Here is a 21194-nt window from a genome sequence, read left to right as displayed (position 1 = left end):
TGAGTGAACATAAGCATACAAATTTAGGCAAGCGTCACCTACTTTGGATCTATCAAAGGCATTGGAATATTGTCTTGATGGTGAGAATCTAGGAGCTGTCCATGAGCACCAACCATTAAAAGCTAATGCTGAAGTACAAAAAGCAATCTCAAGGATAATCTGGGCCTTTATTTCAATGGGGAAGAAATATGGCTGGAAAGAAGTAATATTTCTGTGTCAATAGAACCATGGGTGTGTAAGGAATGGCTAGGAATCCCCTCCCCCACTCAATTTCTGGTGCCAGTCACTATTTTTCAGGTGGCAATTTAACACCCCCGCAATATGTCCAATACTTAAGAGCTTAATTAAGTTTTGGCACTGTGAGCCCTTGTGCACCTGACAATGTCAGAATGGCTTCATTTCCTCTCAATAACAGTCAAATAATGGCTTGAACTCTGCTTCCATAAATCGAGCATTGCATTGTCACACTTGAGCAAAATACAAAGGAAAGCTTGTCACCTGATTGCTCCTCTTGCCTCCCATTTCCAGCCTCTCTCTTTTTCTTGAAGATCTTTGTTTATGAATAAAGTGTGTGTGTCCAATTAACTTTCTGCTCTTAATTCTACCCAAGTTAAAATACGGATATAATCAAATGAAAGTAAAATCCTGCAGATACTGGAAATCTGAAATAAAACCAGGAAAATGCTAATAAACACAGCAGGTCTGGCACATCTGTGGAGAAAGGGACAGAGTTAATGTTTTGAGTTCATATGACCCTTAATGTTCCATTAAGGATTTGGAGCGTGATTGGGCTAAATAGCTGGCTTGTAATGCAGAACAATGCCAGCAGCGCGGGTTCAATTCCTGTACCAGTCTCCCCGAACAGGCGCTGGAATGTGGCGACTAAGGACTTTTCACAGTAACTTCATTGAAGCCTGTGGTGATATGCATCACTGTAAATACACAAGGGGTTAATGTAAATACACTAAGACTGGGTAAACACTAGAGGGAGCACCAGAGACATAATGACATGCAGACATACAGCTAATGAACACATAGAATAGGACACGACCAATGGGCAGTCAAGACACCCAGAGGTGACACTACCACAAGGGGGCAACCCATATAAAAGGGCAGGGCATACATGCTCTCTCTCTTTCCACATCCGGCATGCAGAGAGAAGCACAGGGGCAGATCAGAAGCATCACACCCACCGCATGGCTTAGAGCAGACTGGTTAGTTCAACTGAGTTACTATAGCAAGATTAGCAGGAGAGTCAAACTCAAGTAGGAGAATTGTTAATTGTTCAATAAATGTGCTAAAACCTATCTCCAAGTCTGAACCTTCCTTTGTCAGAGCATACATCAAGGAAGCAGCTTATGCTACATCAAGAAGCATAACACAACATGGTACCAGTGAGTGCCTGTTGAATCTATATAGTTAAACTCAACATATCCATAACAACCAGCACAGCACCCAGGCAAGAGATTCCGGTTCCACAGTAGCTCCGGTATCATGGCAATCTCAGTGCAAACTAGCGTGCATTCAGGCAGAGACTTGAGATCTACCTGTTAGCGTCCGACCGAGATGGCGTGGCCGTGCAGAGAAAATAAAGCTTCTGCTCACCATTGCGGGTGAAAGTGCAGCAGAAATCTTCAAGACCTTCAAGTGTTCCAAAGGGCAAGATGAGAAAGATTTCCAGACTGTCCTGGACAAGTTTGAAAAATACTGCGAAGAACATACAAAAGACATCAGTAAAAGAGGTGCCAATACTCACCACAAGGCAAAGGTAGGCCTGCAACATATCAAACGGCGATTTTGATTGGTGGCCATCTTGTGAAAGGAGCCACTCATGCGCATTTCCCCAAAAGATGTGAATTGGCAGAATGGTGTTCTGCGCATGGGCAAGAAGCCGCGCATGCACAGTTGCGAAAACGGCGCAAAGTGAAGGAAAAGCGATCTGCGCATGCGCAATCAATTCCTATGCTCTATGTCACAAGCGTCATGACGTCAGAGGCCCCGGACCACACCCACTTAAAGGAGAAATGCCCAAAAATAAGCAAAAAACATTTAAAGCTGTAAAACACAATTCTTTCACCTGGAACAACAGCACAATGCCTGAACTTCGACCAGTAGCTGAAAGTAACATCCGCAGAATCCTGCAACAAAAGTTAGCACCGACCAAAGAAATGATTTGGTCCTTGAAGACTATGACTCAGATGGTGATTTCATCATTGGACGTGGCAACCTCAGTACCAAATCCGAACCGCAACGAGATGTGTTGTACAGTGAAGAATCTGACATAGACATGGACAAGTTCTTCGGATGTGAGGATCCTCAGCCCAGCACAGACGACATCCTAACCCAGAAGTACAGGATTCTGCTGTGGCCTGACGCCAAGAGACAGAAAGAGATCCAAGCCCACAGAAAGCGGCCTGCGCCAAACCAGTTGTCCACGCACCACAAAGAGTCCCCGACTCCACACAGAAAGCGATGGCAGACTCCACGATGGAAGCAACGCAAGATTCCAGAGCGCAGTCCTTGCATGAACAAGACCATGAAGGTCTAGCAACGTTATCTGAGAAACCAGCAGCAGACGATGCAAGTCTGCCCCGCTCAAGTACACAGCAATCCAACTATGACAGTCTACCACGCTCACGTGAACAACAAAAAGACTATGACAGTCTACCCAGATTATTTGAACCACCAGAAGAAGACTCTGACAGTCTAACTGGCTCATCTAACCGACAAGAAGACACTGAAGGTCTACCCACTGTATGTGCGACAAGTGACAAAGGCTTCACAATTCGCGACATCTCAGCGAGACTGACAGACCTCAGCTAATATGTACAGAGGCACTCAACAATCCAAGTGAGGTTACTAGTGACTCCAGTGACACCATGTTAATTCAAACCTCATCCACTCGAGCCACTCCACAAGAAAATGCATTCCTGAACGTTTTAGAACATAGAACATACAATGCAGAAGGAGGCCATTCGGCCCATCAAGTCTGCACCGACCCACTTAAGCCCTCACTCTTTCCTCCCCCCCCCCCCCCCCCATCCCCGTAACCAATCCCTCCTAACCTTTTTGGTCACTAAGGGCAATTTATCATGGTCAACCCCCCTAACCTGCATGTCTTTGGACCGTGGGAGGAAACCGGAGCACTCGGAGGAAACCCACGCAGACACGGGCCGAACGTGCAGACTCTGCACAGACAGTGACCCAGCAGGGTATCAAACCTGGGATCCTGGTGCTGTGAAGCCACAGTGCTATCCACTTGTGATACCGTGCTGCCCCTGGTGTTTTGACTCCGGATGGGGAGCATCAAGACACCTCATGATTCAAGTCACACCTCAGATGATTCAAGTGAACCTGAAATGGCTCCGGACGGGGAGTGTCAAGAAACCAAAGCTGATTCAGGTGAACCAGAAAGGACTCCAGACAGGGAGCATCGACAAGCCAAAGATGATTCCAGTGAACCGGACATGACTCCAGACGGGGAGCGCCGAGGAATCAGAGACGGCACGTTCAATGAAACAGCAGATGGCACAAAGGACACTGACACAAGTAACTTTGTGAAGGATTCGAATTCTCCACTAGGTGTGGTCATTGAGCGCAACAAACACAACAACAAAACCTATGAAAACAACAGCAAAGACAACAAGAAGCGTACCAAAGCCACCAACATCAACAACAAGCATGACAAAACCAACAACGCTGAAACAACGACTGGTACGACATGGTACAACTCTGCAAATGCAGGACTATGTAACTGCACAGCTCCTAATACTGGCAAGAGTACAGCCATCCCATGGCATGGCAGCAAATCTCACCGATTCAAGTTTGCTCCACTACAAAGAAGCAAACCAACTTTCAAGGCAGATGAGTTTGCTCCACTACGAACAAGCAAATCAGCTTTCAAGGCAGATGACATACTGCATCAATATCGCAATCAAAAGAAACAGTCCAGGTTGGACAACACAGATGACATACTGCATCGCTGCCACAAGCATAGAAAACAAAAGTCCAAATCAGACAACTAAGTGATTTGACTACTTCATGGTTCCTTAAGCACAGGGACACTGACGGCGTTCACAAGGAAATATCAACATCAACATTGACACCTCAATAACAAAACAAGACAGCGACTCGACCATATTAATTCATGAACTTTGGACTCATACATATTATTTGGTATAATCTTCACTGTCATCATGATTTGACATGTCATCACTTATCTGCCTATTTTGTTCAATTTTCTTTAACACTGTACAGAAAATATGTAACACGAAAAAAGGGGGGGGATGTGGTGATATGCATAACTGTAAATATACAAGGGGTTAATGTAAATACACTACACCTAAGTAAACGCAAGAGGGAACACCAGGAACATCATTACATGCAGACATACAGCTAATGAACACATAGAATAGGACACGACCAATGGGCAGTCAAGACACCGAGAAGTGACACTACCACAAGGGGGCAACCCATATAAAAGGACAGGGCACACATGCTCTCTCTTTCCACAGGCAACACGCAGAGAGAAGCACAAGGGCAGATCAGAAGCATCACACCCACTGCATGGCTCAGAGCAGACTGGTTAGTTTGACAGAGTTACTATAGCAAGATTAGCAGGAGAGTTGAACTCAAGTAGGAGAATTGTTAACTGTTCAATAAATGTGTTAAAGCTATCTCCAAGTCTGAACCGTCCTTTGTCAGAGTATACATCAAGGAAGCAGCTTATGCAACATGAAGAAGCATAACCCAACAAAGCCTACTTGTGACAATAAGCGATTATTATTATTTTATGTAAACATTTCTAAGTGTCATTCTGGACACGTTTGGCAGGGTGAACCTAGTTGGCTTTTTTGGTGAGATCCACATCAGTATTTATCCACACTTCGTCATTATTTTGGACCTTAGGAAGTTTCTCCCTAGTCCAGCCATACTAAGGGCACAATCCAACGGCCATGTTGCACCGGGAAAGCAATTTGCCGCAGCACAGCATGGCCGATAAAGCCAGGAGACCCCACTCCCAGGATCTACCCCCCGTTTTTTCAGGCCTCGCGACCACCCCTTTCAGGCCCTTCTCCTTTCTGGACCCCCCATCCTTCACCCCCCAACCTTTCGGAGGCCCCTTCATACGCACCTTTCACCCCCACCCTTCAGCCCGCACTCTTCATGCCCCAGCCCTTGGCAGTGCCACCAGGGCACCATCACATGGCACCCTGGCGGTGCCTCTGCCAGCCTGGCAGTGTCACCTAAACACCTTAGCAGTGCCAAGTTGCTAGCCTGGCACTGCCAAGTGCCTTGGTGCCAGAAAAAGAGCCAGAGTAACCACCCTTCCTCCTCTCTGACCACCAGGGGTTTCCAATGGCCTACGGGACCCCCAGGTGCTGTTATGCCTGCTCCACGTTTGTGTAGACCAGTGCTAAACAGTGCCATGGAAAGGTCTCCAAGACATGGGTGTTCATTCCTGGGCACCAGCATATTTAAATGAGCCTAATGACTCATTTAAATATGTTAATCTGGATCTCACTCAGCGAGGGCGAGGTCCAGACCATGACGTCTTGCGAGATCTGGTTAGATCCCCCATTCCAAGCATCGCAAATATCACGAGAGGTCTCTTGCGAGATTTAACGGCCGCATCGCGTCACCGAATCAGGCTGTTCGACCTCGCCCATAGTCTCCTTTTTGTATCTAAGAAAACTCAGTTACTAGGTGTAACTAAGAGTAAATGGGGGCGGGGGTGCTGAGGCATTTACCACCACCACGTCTCTACCCCAGTAATACTGTTTTGGAATTTCCAGTGCTTCCCTTAAGTGACATGCCTGGACCTGCAGTGGTTGTAGAATAAGGCTCGGATTTTCACAAGATGTGAGCCCCAAATCCCTGCCCCAACCATTTCGCTGGGAGAGGGTATGTACTTTACGCATTTGTGGTGCATGGAGGCAGTAGAACATTTAAAGTGCAGCTATCTTTACTCAGAAGTGATTGTCGTCATCCTGGTTTCCGAAACATGATTCAAGTTTTACAAATTAGCGAAAATAGGTCTAAACCTACCAGAGCTTTTTGGAGAGGTTTAGACACCCCTTTTGGGATTGTTAAGAGTAGATGTGAATGTCTGTAAAAGTTGCTTAAGGTCTGGGGAGCATTGAGCCATTCAGTCATTTAAATACCCTGCTCTTTAATTTGTTTTTAAGGCTTGGAATGTCTTTCAGTTGAAAAAAATGGTGTTTGCAATTTCAATAGATATTTGGTGACAGTCGTCAGATTTTTTTGGGTACAGTCGTCATTCAGCTGAATCTTCAGGGGAGTGGCAATTTTTATCAGATTGCCATCCTCTTTTATTTACTTTCCTTGCACCGGATCTCTGCACTTCTCACTTCCGAATCAGGCCTCCTCTGAAATGTGGGTGGGTTAGGATAGGTATTCATTGAGGTTCTGAATGCTCTGCCTGTTTCGAATAGAAGAACTTGGAGAAGTCAAAACAGCAGATGCAAAGCGTTGAAATATTGTCGCTGCATCTCACTACTGCTAGGCCTCCACGAGGATGAGTAATTTGTTTCTATTTTTGCAATTTGCAGTGGAAGATGAAGCCAAAATAACAAGGGACCCTAAAAAAATAATTTTGAAGGGAGGAACTTATTGAAAAAAATGAGTGGTAATGGAGAAAATAATGGTTCTTATAATAAACAAGCCTCCAGAATCAGGTAGTGTCCATGCCAAGGAATTGAAGAATTGGGTAAATTGCAGATATGCTAGTCATATATTTTTCAACATTTTCCAGATTGATGCATTATGCCTTTGGATTGGAAAACTTTAAAAGACTGTCCTTTACTTAAAAATCGCGCAGCTACTGAATAGTTATTTTACCATCATTTTGGGGAATTACTGGAAAACAAACATCAAAGATAGTGACTACGAGAACACTTGGACCATTAGAATTTGGTAATGGAGATTCAGCCGGAATTGGTCATGTCAACCAATAATAGTTGAATTTTTTGAAAAAGGCAGTAGCCTAATGGGGAAGTCTGTGGATACTATCTCTGTGGATTTCCAGAAGGTGTTTGATGAGCTTATTGGCATTAATAAGTGCTCATGAGAGGTAACCTTGTAACATAATTTGGTTGGGAAAATAGGTCATCGAGTAGAATGCGAGCAGGGTACATAAAGTGAATGGGCAAAACTATGGCAGATGGATCTCTATGTGGAAAAGTGTGAAATGTCCACCACATTGGATCCAAGAAAGACAAATCTAGATTTTGTTTGTAATGGTGAGAGACCAGGAGCTGTGGAGAAGTGAAAGGATTTACAAAGCCAGGTGTGCCAAATGCCCTACCCTTTGATAAGCTTTTTCTTTGCTGTGACCTAGGGGTTGGAACCTGTGTGGCAAAATTGGGTCGAATAATGCTTAACATTAAAATAGATGGGCGCACTTAGAATTATTAACCTTAGACTCTAGACGGGCTGCCCGATCTATTTTGAGGGAAATAATTTTTTTTTTCCATGTCTTCGGGCAGGAAATAGATGACTTTCAGTTGTATCTTCCACTGCATCGAAAGTTTATCAACTGAGTAATTAAGTACGAGCAATTAAACGTGCCCACTCAAACAGCAACCATTTTTAAAAAGATAAAACAATGCTTAGATTAAACAGTCCCTTCAGGTCCTCACACATTTGAAGATCTCAGTTAGCGAACAATCGCAGATTTCACAATCCACTGCCGTTGCAGATTCACTAAAATATGCATCAACAATTCGGTTTTGCAATAATGGGGAGCTAGTTTTGTATATTTGCTTGTTGAGAGTGTTGCATGAAACAGCAACGTAGATTTATGCCTTTATCATAATGGTGAGTTAGTTCTGTATATTTGGCTGCTGAGAGTTTTGCATACAACAACAAATTAGATTTATGTCTTTAACATAATAAAGTGGCCCATGGTGCTTCAGAAAGGCATTCTGAAACAAACTACAACACCAAGCCACATATAAGAGCATCAACCAGTTAATTCTCTGTTTCCCAAACCCTTATCCATGCTTTTATTGCGTCTAGGCTTGGCTAACCAATCACACTCCAGGTTAGACTCTCACATTCTAAACTGGAGATCATCCAGTGCTCCACTTCTCCCTGACTCACACAAAGTCTCATTCATCTATAACCCCTACGGCCATTGGTCTACATTGGTTCTTGGACAAGCAGTGCTTCAGTTTTAGAATTCTCATCCTTGCTTCCAAATCACTCCATTCCTCTTGCCCTTCCCAATGTTAGTAATCTTCTCCAGTCCCATAACCCTCTGATATATCAGTACTCCAGCAGGCCAATAGGGTGGCATGGTAGCCCAGTGGCTAGCACTGTTGCTTCACAGAGACAGGGTACTGGGTTCGATTCCCAGTTTGGGTCACTGTGCGGAGTCTGCATGTTCTTCCTGTGTCTGCGTGGGTTTCCTCTGGGTGCTCCGGTTTCCTTCCACATGTCCCAAAAGACGTGCTTGTTAGGTGAATTGGACATTCTGAATTCTCCCTCAATGTACCCGAACAGGTGCCGGAGTGTGGCGACTAGGGAATTGTCACAGTAACTTCATTGCAGTGTTAATGTAAGCCTACTTGTGACACTAATAAAGATTATTATTAGCTGGATGTCAATCATTGGGACGATGCTGGAATCCGTTATTAAGGAAAAGATAACAAGGAACTTTTAAAATCTTAATATGAGTAGGCAGAGCCAATATAGTTTTGCGAGGAAAGCAGTGTTTGACAAATCTGTTAGTTTTTTGAGGATATAACTAGCTGGGTAGATAAAGGGAGCCCATTTGATTTGGGATTTTTGAATTTGTAAAAGGCATTCGATAAGATGCCACATGAAAGGTTGTTACACAAAATATAAGCTCATAGGGTTGGGTCTATGTCTTAACATGGATAGAGGATTGGCTAATGGCCAGAAATCAGAGTAGGAATAAATGGGTCATTTTCAAGTTGGCAGGCTGTTCTTAGTTTGCTGTCACAATGACCAGTTCACAAACTACATTAATCAGTCAGATGAAGGGATCACGGGTAATGTATCATGGTTTGCTAATGATACAAAGCTATGAGGGAAAGTGAGCTGTGAGGAGTATCCAAAGAATTATAGAATGGTTAAGCAAGCATACAACAAGGTGGCAGATGGCATAGAATGTGAGATGTAGGTAGATAGAATAACTTTTTTATATGGTGAGAAAATGGTGTTCAGGGATTTGAGTGCCATTGTACATGAAATACAAACTTAACATGCATGTGCAGCAAGCAATTAGGAAGTTCAAATGGTACGTTGAGCTTTATTGCAAAGGGACTGGGTGGAGTACTGGAGTAATGAAGGCTTAATGAAGTCTTACTGCAGTTGTATCAGGCTTTAGGGAGGCCACACCTTGAGTACTGTGTAGAGTTTTGGACTTCAAAGCTAAAGAATGGTTACTTGCTTGGAGAGAGTGCAACAAAGTTTGATCAGATTGATTCTTGATGAGAGGGTTGTCCGACAAGGAGATGAGTAGAATGGGTCTGGCAACTTGTATGATTCAAAGCTAACTTGACAGGGTAGATGCTGAGTGGCTGGTTCCTCTGGCAGGAGAATCCAGAGGTAGGGGACGTAACTTCAAGATAAAGAGTCAGCCATTTATGAATGAGATGAGGAGGGGGTTGTGAATATTTGACATTCTGTATCCTAGAGAGCGGTCGATAGTCATGTATTGAGTATATTCAAAGCTGAAGTTGATAAATCTTTGGACTCTAAGGCAGTCAGGAGAGATTGGATCCAGTATAAAAGTGGAGTTGAGGTTGAAGATCATCCATAATAAATAGCAGAGCAGACTCGAGGGGCCCAATGGCCTGTTCCTGTTTCTTATGTAGCATTACTGAGTTCCGAGAATGCATCGCACTGACCATTTCCGAGAGGTAGGTTTGAGGCACAGAAGGGTTTCAACATGAAGATTAGAATTTAAAAGCAAGTGGAGATTTCCATGTTGTGTGGCCTCCCACATTTTGACTTTGCATACACTGCATGCCACAGTACAGAAGAACACTGTGGGGGCAGGGGTATGTGTATCTTTTGTCTAGTTAAGGTTCCCTTCCAAAGCGCAATACCTCTGTCGGTATATCTTGATGGTGAATAAAGAGACAACATGTGCAGCAGTTCCACTTCTTACAAACTCTTACAGTTTCTCCCCAAGAAATTCACAGTGGTGACAAAGATGGTGGGAAACGGGAAACTATGCTTTCCGCATGCAACTTCTGTGAAGTCTTTGTCTACTTTCTGCATTTTAAGTTGGAGATTTAAGAGAGAATGCATTGAGGCTGTAGACTGTTGGACACTCCAGTTTGGGTTTAACAACACGGAGACCGGTATGGTGTATGTGCACACAGATCTCACAAGAATAACCATCCAAACGGGGGAAAGAAAATCTGAGCATTACAGAAAAGTATTTCTGTGGGAGATACCAGATCATTGATGATGCACAGTCACTCTATTGCCAATCAAGATGAATTGTCTATGATCAGTTTACCATGTTTTGATGTGCATTTGGAGTCGTGCTAAAAATGGCTGTGACATTTTGAAGGTGCGATAGTAGGTTTTGTGATCTCAGGTAACAAAAGCAAAAGGGCCTGGCTTCTCTACTATAGAAGTAAAGAATTGGAAGAGATTTTTGAGACATTAATGCCTGAGCAAAATCAAAATTACTTATGACTCAACTGAAAATGCAGTAACAAGCTATTTCTTGCCCAAGAAAAAAAAAATCATGTTCAAGTTGAGGTACTGTACCATACATGTGCAGCACTGTGCATTCCTAGCTGGAATAACAGCCAATATAAAATAAAACTATGAATATAATAAATACTATATATATTCAAATTAGATAACACTAAATCATCTAAACAAGCCCTGAGTAACACAGCTTTGGTGTCTCACCCATAGCTCTCCTGAAACTCTGCTCAATCAACCTCAATCTCTCTCTCACATTTCCCACTCTCTCTCACCCCACCCAAGACAGTGATGTGACCATTAATTCACTAGAGACACGATTGGAAGTAAACTGTGGTTTTAATAGTCTTACAACTGAGCCTGCCTGCGACCAGAGGAACTGAGAGCAGGTTTATGGCTGCAGAACTTATACTTCCAGTAGTGGGAGGGGCCATGGGCGGAGCCAAGGGTGGAACCCTGTACAAGCTCCTCATCTCCCCCTATGGGCAGAGCCGTGCAACGGCTCACGTACAGAGCCCACAAGGACATAATGCAATGCAGTACAGTGTGAATTACAATACAGTATAATTCACCACAGACAGTGACTCAACAACCCGACCAGCAGGCTAACTCCCAGTCCAATGCTACACCTGGGCCACGGAAACGGCGACCACGTGCATGAGCCGGCATGGAAACGGTAACCACGCGCATGCATGGACCCACGCCAGCAGTGCAGGGCCACGTATCGGCGCCGGAGCTATGTGCAGCACTCTCTCCTGTGGGTCACTGAATCACTGAGCAAGAGGCCCATTAACGCCGGCGTGAAACACTTCGATGTTTACGCCAGCGTCAACATTTAGCTGGGATTTTGGAGAATCCCGGCCCACATGTCTGCTGACAGCACCATTTTCTGCAGTTTTACACTTTTGTAACTACTTTTCTTTAAAATATTTTTATTTGCATTCTGCAACTTTAACTGTATAACAGTTTAACATATAAAGCACATAATATTTATAAAGTAATAGCTCAAGTGTATCTAATATTTACAAACAAGTTTGGGTCATGTGTACAACGGTTTTACATACAGCCCCCTCCCCCTCCTCCTCCTCTCCTCTCCCCCCCCCCCCCCCCCCCCCCCCCCCCCCCCCCCCCCCCCCCCGCCCCTGTTCCCTTGTTTGTGGCATGTTCCACTTATTTCTCCTGCTGGGGGTTTTATTTTTTTTGTGTTTTTTGGGGAGGGTTGGGGATGTTTTGTGTTGTCTTTGGGATCCCTTTCCCCTCCCTTCCGTCTCCGTCTTGTATGTCTCCCCCCTCCCCCGCATCCTAGTTGCTGTTGGCCTTGAACAGGTCATGGAACAGATGACGAATGGCCCCACACTTTGTGGATGCCCTCATGCACCTTTGGATGGTGTACTTGATCTTCTCAAGATAGAGAAATTCTGCCACGTGTGCCAGCCGGTCTGCAGCTGTGGGTGGTGCTGCTGATCACCAGCTGAGCAGGATTCTCCGGCGTGTGATTAGGGAAGCAAAATGCGGGAACCAGGGCGTCGGCCCCATTTCCCATATGAAGACCTGGCTGCTCCGGTACCCTGAAGGCTGGCACTCTCTGGGACGGCTCGACCTTCACTCCCACAGCCTTGAACATTGCCTAGAAAGAGGCTGTTCAGAACCCGACGAGCAGGCCCAGAACATGATTTAGTGGTTGGCCCTTTCAACTTTCACATTTGTTCTCCACCTCCGGGAAGAACTTGCTCATTCGGGTTCTAGTCAGGTGTGCTCTGTGCACCACTTTAAAACCGCATGAGGCTGAGCCTTGTGCAGGAGGAGGTGGAGTTGGCCCTGCTCAGTGCTTCACTCCCCAACCCACTTCTATCCCCAATTCATCCTCCCATTTCCATCTAGTTTTGTCCACTGTCCCCGCTCTTGTTCGCCCTGGCAATTGAACCACTGGCGATTGCTCTGCGAGTAGTGGAAAGCTGGAAGGGTATACAAAGAGGGGGCAGAGAGCAGAGTGTCACTCTATGTGGATGACCTGCTCCTTTACGTCTTGGACCCACAGAATGGCCTGAAAGCAATCATGCAACTTCTGAGAGAGTTCGGAGCCTTCTCGGGCTACAACTTGGGCAAGAGCGAGGCATTTCCAGTGAACCTAAATGGGGGAGGGACAAAACTGGAGGGACTACCATTCAAACTAACCCAAAACAAATTCCGCTACCTGGGGATCCAGATAGCCCCTGGCTGGACACAGATCCACCAGTGGAATCTAACCAGTCTGGCAGAGGAAGTAAAAAGGACCTACAGGGATGGGATGCACTCCTGCTTTCCCTGGCGGGGTGAGTGCAGATGATCAAAATGAACGTACTGCGAGGTTCCTCTTCCTGTTGAGATCCATGCCGATCGTCATCCCCAAAGCCTATTTCCACAAAGTAGACAAAATGAATATGCCTTTTGTGTGTGGGGGGGTGGGGAGAAACCAGAGGATTCATGGGGGGGTGGGGGGGGGTGAGGGAGAGAAACTAGATCCCAAAGTCGACACTGTAAAGGAGGAAAAACATGGGTAGTCTAGCCTTGCTGAATCTACAGTACTACCACTGGGCAGCCACAACCGAGAGGGTGAGGCGATGGATACGAGAGCCAAACACAGAATGGGTGAGGCTGGAGAGGCCCTCCTGCAAGGGGAATGACCCTCGAGCACTCGCTATGGCAGCACTCCCATAAACTACCTCATGCTTCACTAATTTGATCGAGTTTTTCAAGGAAGTGACAAAGATGATAGATGAGGGAAAGGCAGTAGATATTGTGCACATGGACTTCAGTAAAGCCTTTGACAAGGTACCTCATGGTGGACTGATATAAAAGGTGAAGTCACGGGATCAGAGGAGAGCTGACAAGTTGGATACAGAACTGGCTTGGGCACAGAAGACAGAGGGTAGCAGTAGAAGGGTGCTTTTCTGAATGGAAGGCTGTGACTAGCGGCGTTCCACAGGGATCAGTTCTGGGACCTTTGCTGTTCATAGTATATATAAATGATTTGGAATAAAATGTAGCTGGTCTGATTAGTAAATTTGCAGATGGCACAAAAATTGGTGGAGTTGCAGATAGTGACGAGGATTGTCAGAGGATACAGCAGGATATAAACTGGTTGGAGTCTTGGTGGAGAAATAGCAGATGGAGTTTAATCCGGACAAGTATGAGGTAATGCACTTTGGAAGGTCAAATGCATGTAGGAATTACACAATAAATGATAGAACTCTAGCGAGTACTGACAGGCAGAGAGATCTGGGCGTGTATGTCCACCGATCACTGAAAGTGGCAACGCATGTGGATAAGGTGGTCAAGAAGGCATACAGCATGCTGGCCTTCATCGGTCGGGGCATTGAATATAAAAATTGGCAAGTCATGTTGCAGCTGTACAGGACCTTAGTTAGGCCTCATTTGGAATATTGTGTACAATTCTGGTCGCCACACTACCAGAGGAATGTGAATGCTTTGGAGAGGATACAGAAGCAGTTTACCAGGATGTTGCCTGGCATGGAGGGCATTAGCTATGAGGAGAGGTTAGATAAACTCGGTCTGTTCTCATTGGAACGACTGAGGTTGAGAGGCGACGATGGAGGTCTACAAGATTATGAGTGGCATGGACAGAGTGGATATTCAGATGCTCTTCCCTAGGGTAGGAGAGTCAAGTACTAGGGGACATAGGTTTAAAGTGCATGGGGAAAAGTTTGGAACAGATGCATGAGGCAAGTTTTGTTTACACAGAGGGTGGTAAATATATGGAAAGCACTGCCTGGGGTGATGGGAGCAGGTACGATAACGGCATTTAAGGGACATCTAGACAAATATATGAATAGGGTGGGAATGGAAGGATATGGACTCCGTAAGTGCAGACGGTTTTAGTTTAAGCAGGTGCAATGGTCGGTGCAGACTTGGGGGGCCGTAGGGCCTGTTCCCGTGCTGTATTGTTCTTTGTTCTTCATGACTTCGGTCATTGGTAAGATTTTAGCGTCTTATTGAAGATGAGATCGCGAAGCACTTGGAAGTGCATGGTAAAATAGGACTGAGTCAGCACGGCTTTGTCAAAAGGAGGTCGTGTCTGACAAATCTATTAGAGTTCTTTGAGGAGGGGGGTAACAAGCAAGTTAGACAAAGGAGAATCAGTGGATGTGATTTATTTAGATTTCCAGAAGGCCTTTGACAAGGTGCCGCATAGGAGACTGTTAAATATGTTAAAAGCCCATGGTGTTAAGGGTAAGATCCTGGCATGGATAGAGGTTTGGTTGACTGTCAGAAGCTAAAGAGTGGGGATAAAGGGGTCTTTTTTAGGATGGCAGCCGGTGACTAGTGGTGTGCCTCAGGGGTCTGTGCTGGGACCACAACTTTTAACAATATACATTAATGATCTGGAAGACGGTACTGAAGGCACTGTTGCAGATGATACAAAGGTCTGTAGAGGGACAGGTAGTATTGAGGAAGCAAGGGGGCTGCAGAAGGACTTGGACAAGCTAGGAGGGTGGGCAATGAAGTGGCAAATGAATTACAAGGTGGAAAAGTGTGAGGTTATGCACTTTGGAAGGAGGAATCCAGGCCTAGACTGTTTTCTAAATGGGGAAATGCTTCGGAAAGCAGAAGCACAAAGGGACTTGGGAGTCCTTGTTCACGATTCTCTGAAGGTTAATGTGCAGGTTCAGTCGGCAGTTCAGAAGGCAAATGCAATGTTAGCATTCATGTCAAGAGGGCTAGAAAACAAGACCAGGGATGTACTTCTGAGGCTGTATAAGGCTCTGATCAGACCCCATTTGGAGTATTGTGAGCAGTTGGGCCCCATTTCTGAGGAAGGATGTGCTGGCCTTGGAAAGGGTCCAGAGGATGTTCACAAAAATGATCCCTGTAATGAAGAACTTGTCGTATGAGGAACGGTTGAGGACTCTGGGTCTGTACTCGTTGGAGTTTAGAAGGATGAGAGGGGATCTTATTGAAACTTACAGGATACTTCGAAGCCGGGATAGAGTGGACGTAGAGAGGATGTTTCCACTTGTAGGAAAAACTAGAACCAGAGGACACCATCTCAGATTAAAGGGACAATCCTTTCAAACAGAGATGAGGAGGATTTTTTACAGCCAGAGAGTGGTGAATCTGTGGAACTCTTTGCTGCAGAAGGCTGTGGAGGCCAAATCACTGAGTATCTTTAAGGCAGAGCTAGATAGGCTCTTGATTAATAAGGGGACCAGGGGTTGTGGGGAGAAGGCAGGAGAATGGGGATGAGAAAAATAACAGCCATGATTGAATGGCGGAGCAGACTCGATTGGCCAAGTTGGCCATTCTGCTCCTATGTCTTATGTCCTCCAAGCCCCCCATCTGCGGTAACAACAAATTCCTGCCAGCCCGGGCAGCACGGTGGCGCAGTGGGTTAGCACCTCTGCCTCACGGCGCTAAGGTCCTAGGTTTGAATCCCGGCCCTGGTTTACTGTCCGTGTGGAGTTTGCGCATTCTCCCCGTGTCTGCGTGGGTTTCGCCCACACAACCCAGAGATGTGCAGGGTAGGTGGATTGGCCATGCTAAATTGCCCCTTGGAAAAATTAATTGGGTACTCTAAATTTATAGTTAAAAAAAAAATTCCCTCCAGCCATGCTCAACGCCAGCTTTAAAAAATGGAGACAGGACGGGGTGACACTAGCTGTTAGGGACCTCTATGTAGGGGACAGACTCGCGCCCTTGGACAAACTAACTGTGGACCTGGACCTACCGACTGGGCAAGAGCTCGGGCACCTCCAAATTAAACACTTTCTCAGCAAGGAGACGGCAAAGTACCCAGGGCCCCGAGAGACAACCTCCTAGAGGAACTAATCATCTGGACAGTAATGAAGGGGGGAACTGTGGGAACATATACGGACGGTTGCTAGACAGGGCAAGACTACCACTTTTGTAACTTCTGTTAATGCCATTGGTCTTAACGTAGAAAAGAATCCCCTTATGTCATACATGAACAGGTGCAGATACATCATATAATTTAAATTTTGTAACACGCAGCTAATTTTTATCAATTTGCCTTGCAGTTTCAGATTTGTACAAAAGAATCAGAACATCAAAATAGGTGCTATTTGACTTTTCTCACATGTGATCCAGATGAGAAAACTCTAGCTTAGCTGTCTAGTCTCACTTGCCTTTTTACAACTGCTGAACTGAGCACCCACGTTATAGCATGAGCAATGTTAGAATTACTTGTTAGTATTTTGTTGACAGTCATCATGGTTTACTGCTAACCTGTGTAGCAATCAGTACTTATTGCGGTAGCTTTCAACTCGTATTGGAGATAGTGGTTAGGCTGTTTAATACCTTTCCCGACCTACCTTTCCACAGCTAACTGTTGCTATCACCATGATGGGAGTTACCTCAGAACTTTAACTGGACTAGCCATATAATACTGTGGCTACAAGAGCAGATAAGAGGCAAGCAATCCTGTGGCGAGTAACTCCCCTCCTGACACTCCGAAGCCCATCCACCACCTACAAAGCACAAATCAAGAGTGTGATGGATGAGAGTCGCTCCGACAACACTGAAGAAGCTCAACACCATCCAGGACAAAGCAGCCTGCTTGATTGGCACCCCTCCACATACATTCACTCCCTCCATTCCCAACACACATTAGCAGCAGTGTGTACGATCTACAAGATACACTGCAGGAACTCACTCAAGCTCCTTAGGGAGCACCTTCCAAACCCATGACCACTACCATCTAGAAGGACAAGGCAGCAGATCCATAGAAAACAACTGTTCACCTCCAAGTCACTCACCATCCTGATTTGAAAATACATTGTTATTTCCGTTTGTGATGTCTACGTCCCAAGAGTGAATTTTTCAAAACCTGAGCACTGTATTCTTAAACTTTCTCTGCAGCTGAAGTCTTGCAGCTGCTCCTAATAGGTAATCCACTCTAGCTCCTGTTCCATTCACATTCACATATCCACTGCTGCAGCCAGAGAAAATCCTCCAGTGCCTTCAACCCATGCCCAGATCAGATCCTCTTTTGTAGTTTCCCAGCAAACTGCTCCATACTCTTTATTGCCCAACCCCATCTGTACTGATTTAATTAAGTACATCCAATCACAGCTGATACTCTGTATGTTCACTTGCTGTCTGTGTAATAAAGCAGCTGAACAATTTAGGCCAATTTCCTGCCCTCCCCATTTGCCGACAGTATAAAAAAGAAGCCTGTGTCTCAGAATGGCTCAGATTTCCTGTTGTGCATTTAAAACTAAAATTAGCCCATGGTGTACAGCTGTTCAATGTACACTTCTTCAGATAGGCTTTTCTGTAAGATGGAGCGTGACCCAAGGCTACGTCAGCACGAAAAGTTTCAACTTTTCACCCCAATTTTAAATGATATGGTATAATACACAATAGGACTTTGTTTAATTAAAATATTGGGCCATATGTTGCAGACACCTCAGCCTCAGATTTGGGTGGGGTTATCGCAGAGTTGCATTGGGGAAATCCTCCTTTGAAGTTCCCAGGTCAGGGTTTACCTGGCAATTGTCCAAAAGGGCTAGCTTCCCAGGTACAATTGTGCTGTGCTGGGAATGATGTGGCAAAGCAATCTAAATCACTAACATCAGAGGATTCTGCCAGTCTTGACCTCAAAAGTTGCTTTGAAAGAATTAGAAAGAAAAAAAAGCACTTCTAACTTCAAAGTAACTATTTCAAACACGCAGACCGAGCCCCGCATGGGACACCCCCTACAACCCTGACCCCCGCCCCCCCATGTCCAATTTATCTACACCCCACCCCCACATCCCATTGACTTACCTACAAAACTTACTTTCTTTCAGTGGGACCTTTCCACTCACCAGTTTTATGGGCTGTAAAAAGGTGTGTCCTCCTTCTCTCCACTCCATTTGCACTTCACCTGGGCTAAGTCAGGAAGGTCAGGAAAGATAGACACTTTCCATTTTAAGCACTACAGAGTGCCAATTTACCGCTGTTTGCCATTCTGAGGAAGTTACGGGAGGGAGTTGCTGTGTTCTCTTGTGCTTTGAGTACAGCAACTGAAACTGGTTTTAACTAAAATATTGGCAGCTATCTTGTCACATAGAGAATTATCTGTTCCAGCATTCAGTACCTAGTGTTATCTATATTTTTCTGGGTGCGTGTCCCAGCTCCCCAAGGATACACCAAAGAAGCGTTGGCGAATCCCCCTGGGAAGTCCCCAAGTAAGAGTTTACACTGCAGTTGTCTAGAAACGCGAACTTCCCCTGTGATAATTGCACGGTGCAGGGAACTATCTGACAAAAGCAATTTAAATTTAGGTAATTTTTTTAGTTTCACAACATTTACTCTGAAACAATTGGAAGAAATAAAACCACTTCTGGCTTCAGAATAACTATTTCAATCACCCAGACCGAGCCCCACACAGAACATCCTCCACACTCTGGACACCCCTCACACCTTCCCCTCTCCCCTGCAACCTCTCTGGCCACCCGCATCCCCACATCAATCTGACCTCCCCACACTTTGTTCAAGAAGCTGTACATTGAGGAACGCAAGATCTTTACACATCCTACCACCTAGAATTACAATTTGATTTTATGGATGAGATGTTAAATTAAATGTTAAATGATGGGCCATTTGGGACTCTGATCTGGAGGAATTTCTTCACTCAGAGGGTGGGGAATCTTTGGAATTCCCTGCCCCAGAAGGTTGCCGAAATCCAATCATTGAGCATGTTCAAAACAGAAAGACAGCTTTCTGGATGCTAGTGACATCAGGTTTAATGGAAATAACACAGGAAAGTGGCATCAAAGTAGATGATCAGCCAAGATCTAATTGGATGGTGGAACAGGCTGGACAGGCTGAATGGCCTACTCCTATTTCCTCTATTGGAACAAGACCCATCTGTCTATTCGGGTGAGCGTAGCCCAAGATCAGAAGTGTTTTTTTCAGTGTCCTAGCCAATATTTATCATTTAACCAAAACCATCACTATCAATAAGACATAGGAGCAGAATTAGGCCACGCGGCCCATCGAGTCTGCTCTGCCATTCAATCATGGCTGATATTTTTCTCATCCCCGTTCTCCTGCCTTCTCCCCATAACACCTGATCCCCTTATTGATCAAAAACCTATCTATCTCTGTCTTAAAGACACTCAGTGATTTGAGTTCCACAGATTTACCACCCTCTGGCCGAAGAAAGTCCTCCTCATCTCTGTTTTAAGGATCGTCTCTTTAGTGAGATTGAGTCCTTTGCTTCTAGTTTGTCCTACAAGTGGAAACATTCTCTCCACGTCCACTCTATCCAAGCCATGCAGTATCCTGTATGCCTCCATTTCTCCTTCCAAAGTGCATAACCTCACACATTTCCACATTCTATTCCATTTGCCACTTAATTTCCCTCTCTACTAGCTTGTCCAAATCCTTCCGCAAGTTTTTAAGGTGTACAGATCATCAACAGCCTGTCCTGGTCCCCCCATGCTGACACAATAATTAAGAAAGCCCACCAACGACTCTACTTTCTCAGAAGACTAAGGAAATTTGGCATGTCGGCTGCGACCCTCACCAACTTCTACAGATGCATCATAGAAAGCATTCTTTCTGGTATGGTATACAGCTTGGTATGGAACCTGCTCTGCCCAAGACCGCAGGAAACTACAAAACGTTGTGAATGTAGCCCAGTCCATTATGCAAACCAGCCTCCCATCCATTGACTGTCTATAATTCCCGCTGCCTCAGAAAGGCAGCCAGCATAATTAAGGACCCCACGCACCCCGGACATACTCTCTTCCACCTTCTTCCGTCAGGAAAAAGATACCAAAGTTTAAGGTCACGTACCCATCTACTCAAGAACAGCTTCTTCCCTGCTGGATCAGACTTTTGAATGGACCTACCTCGTATTAAGTTGATTTTTTACTCTACACCTTGCTATAACTGTAACATTATATTCTGCAGTCTTTCCTTCCCTATGTACAGTATGCATTGTTTGTACAGCATGCAAGAAACAATACTTTTCACTGTACACTAATACATGTGACAATAATAAATCAAAACAAAATTCTCTAAGGATTTAGAGCTCAGTGATTCTGTCACGCATTCTGCTTGGTTCATTGACTACTTTGTCATTTCAGAGTGCGGCAAGTCCACTTGCATAATTTGAGGACCTCGGAAGGATTCACAAAACTCTTTTTACATTGGTAAAGATTGCAGCCATGAAAGTTAGCTCTGAAACACTGGCACTATCACCACGGTAGCCTGAATTTCAAAAAGCTTTGGCTGGAATGCTTCCGGCCACTTCTGGTGTGTCCTGCACAAGTACGTCCTGATTGTAAAGATGCTCTTGCAGGAGGGCCATGGTTGCATGCACGTCTCAGAAGTATGCAGCGTGGGCAGACTCTGACTTCAATCAGTTTCTTAATGCTGATTTGACTCATGATCTTCCATTTTGTACCATGGGGATCCTGTGTGGATCGGGGTATTATTTAAAGGCCAAATCATGTAATCTTCAGGAA

General features: G+C 45.1%; 1 protein-coding gene and 1 long non-coding RNA gene across 3 annotated transcripts in view; one reads left to right on the top strand and one right to left on the bottom strand.

The window, feature by feature from the left end:
- The window catches only part of LOC119961847, a 62415-nt gene extending 44714 nt beyond the window's left edge, over positions 1 to 17701 (bottom strand). Inside the window, exon 1 of the long non-coding RNA XR_005459755.1 lies at positions 17490 to 17701. This is a non-coding gene — a long non-coding RNA (uncharacterized LOC119961847). The remainder of the gene's footprint in view (positions 1 to 17489) is intronic.
- The window catches only part of itga4 (integrin alpha 4), a 215404-nt gene that overhangs the window by 1737 nt on the left and 192473 nt on the right, over positions 1 to 21194 (top strand). The gene's annotated exons all lie outside the window — the stretch shown is intronic.

The sequence above is a fragment of the Scyliorhinus canicula genome, chromosome 2, assembly GCF_902713615.1.
Source record: "Scyliorhinus canicula chromosome 2, sScyCan1.1, whole genome shotgun sequence".
Taxonomy (NCBI): domain Eukaryota; kingdom Metazoa; phylum Chordata; class Chondrichthyes; order Carcharhiniformes; family Scyliorhinidae; genus Scyliorhinus; species Scyliorhinus canicula.
Note: the sequence above shows the minus strand (reverse complement) of the source record. Positions and strands in the feature narration are given on the sequence as shown.